General features: G+C 33.6%; 1 long non-coding RNA gene across 1 annotated transcript; it reads right to left on the bottom strand.

Annotated features, from left to right (window-relative positions):
- Positions 1-1,592: 1,592 nt before the first annotated feature.
- LOC114544878 lies at positions 1,593-2,113 on the bottom strand. Its single transcript, XR_003690653.1, has 3 exons — positions 2,098-2,113; positions 1,840-1,995; positions 1,593-1,613 (listed from the first exon to the last, which is right to left on the bottom strand). It is a non-coding gene; the product is annotated as an uncharacterized LOC114544878 (long non-coding RNA).
- Positions 2,114-2,637: the final 524 nt, after the last annotated feature.

Genomic DNA, 2,637 nt, shown 5'->3' with positions numbered 1-2,637 from the left:
AGGTCAGACATGAACAATTACTGGAACTGACATGGAATGTCGCATGACTTAATGAGCTAAGGGGATGAAGGGTGACGATATTGTACGTCGCGGGATCTCTTTCCAAAAGACACCTTTCTAAGAAACACAGCGTTCTTTGAACAGGATCCTAAATTTGACAGTGTCAAAACGATTTTAAAATGAGAAAAAGGATAGACTCTTAGAAAAATTTTATTAACAACATAACTCACTTTAATCCGAGGAGTTTCTTTATAGACGCTGAATTCTGACATTGATGTGATATGTTCGTCATCACTGAGACGAAAAATTTGTCATTTACTGTCATATCTCACATTCTTTACACAGGACAAACGAAATACTGTCTTAACAATATATAATTCAACTGTATTTTCCAAATTTGTTTTAAAAAACGACTCCACTTTGATGGAACTTTTCTTCTGCCTAAAGCTGAGGCAAAAGAAATAACAAATACAGCTCAAAGTAAATTACAGACCTGGAAAGAATTTTGTCAAAAACGGTTAAAACGTAAATAAAGTAACCTGAATGTAAGTCATTTTGTCATTTACTTAAAATTTGTTTACTTAAAATGTTCACATACTTTATCATAACACCAACATTATTGAAAGAAGATTCCATCATCTTTTTCAGCAATTCCTCTCTCCTCTCTGATGTGAAAAGATGCTGGAAAACAAAAGGAAAATGGTGCACAAAATGTAAAACTTCAATTTACAGAAATAACCGGTATCTTATCCTTTTGTTATTATATGGCTGGTACAAGCAGCATCTGGTACATACCATTGTTCTAAAACCACCACAGACAACAACAAATCCCTTAGGATAATCTGAGACCTAAGGATAGAAATGGAATGAAAGCCTGAGTTGAATTATTCAAATCACAAATATTCAAATGTCTGGCAATATCAAGTATATATATATATATATATATATATATATATATAATATATATATATATATATATATATTATATATATATATATATAAATATATATATATATATATATATATATATATATATATATAATGAACACACAGGTAAGTTATGAAGAAACTTGAAAACAGTAATAGTACCTCTAACGTCACTGGAACCTTTCGTTCTCTCCATTGTTATTTATATCCACTAATCTTCAGCACAAAAATATAGCATATGTTGATGTGGAAATAGTTTGGAAACATTAGCTTTAGCTAGCTTATCACTTTATAAAGAACCCACTTATTAAATTAAAAATGGAACATGGGCCTAATTTTTGAAAGAGAGAGGAGGGGGGGGCATTGATACCATGATGAATTACGATTTGGAATTCATTGTGAAAAGTTTCATTTTATACAACTGGAACGATAAGTCCTGACAAAAATCCCTATCTAGCTTGAAGCCAAAATAGTTCTCCGTACTAATCCTAATGCAGCCTCTTTGATATCTTTCTACGCTGTTTCATCCTGAGGCTGCAGCAACAAAGGCAATCTACAGTGATTAGATGTAATTATATGTCTCTAGATGTTCCTACAAATACCTTGTAGTCTCTATAATTACCTTACATGTTCTTTACACGACGGCTTAACGTATCGCTTGAGAGGATCTACTGGACAGTGGCAATCTGGAATTGATAAATGAAATATATATCCTTTTACTTCACTGATGCGTTTGCATTCGCGACTCCCGTGTAAAACGATCCAATTCGCGGTATATGGTTGGGTTCAGGTCAGGAAGCTTTCACTGATAAGAGAGAGTTTTTTATTGAAGTACAGTATCAGCTCATCACTAATGAAGAGGCAAATTGGAGTGGAGAAATGAAACCAACTGAAAAGGATTGTATTGAGTACCTTCTCGATTATATGCAAAACATCGCAAACTTTCGGTGAATCAGAGGATTCAATAACATCGACAAGAAACTGGACAGCTCGGATCTGCACAAAAATATCCCGATCTTTCGCAATGTGGTCTAAATGTGGCAACACTGAATTCTCAAGTATTTCTCCCTGTAAAAAACAAGGAGTTACAAAACTAAAAAAAAAATTCATAATATCGCTAATGTCTAGAAAAATGGACTAAAATTTATTCAAAGTACCAACATTTTATACCTCATATAGTGGAGATGACGTTCCTAATATCTTACAAAGCACATTTAGTACTTTAATTCGAATGGCCGTCCTCTCTTCACATCTAAAAATTCCCATTAGGATAAGACTGAGGCTACATAGAAATACATCACGAACTTAAACAAAAATCAAAATACAAAACATTACATTATTACAAATTTTGTCCTCAAAGAAAGTCATAAAATTGTTAGCTAGATTCTGATCAGAATTCGCACACAGTATAATGAGAATCAGGGGTATGATGTAGAAACTTTCCAACGGTTTTAAATAATTGCTTTTGGTCACTCCCATTATCTCTAACAATTTCAGAATAGTAATGAGTACGACTTTCCAATAATAGCTCACTGACACGGTGACATGACTGACTGTATTTTAGACGATCACAGGATTGTCTTGACTTACGCCATACCCGCTCGAGTTTCCTTCTGATACGTTTTTCGTTTTTAATTTGTTCAGTGTACCAAGGTGCAGCTGGACGACTAATTATCACTCTGGTGATAAGTGGTGCATGATGATCCAGAA

The sequence above is a fragment of the Dendronephthya gigantea genome, unplaced genomic scaffold (genome assembly GCF_004324835.1).
Source record: "Dendronephthya gigantea isolate DGI-Jeju-01 unplaced genomic scaffold, DenGig_1.0 001011F, whole genome shotgun sequence".
Taxonomy (NCBI): domain Eukaryota; kingdom Metazoa; phylum Cnidaria; class Anthozoa; order Malacalcyonacea; family Nephtheidae; genus Dendronephthya; species Dendronephthya gigantea.
This window is presented reverse-complemented; position numbering and strand designations above follow the sequence as displayed.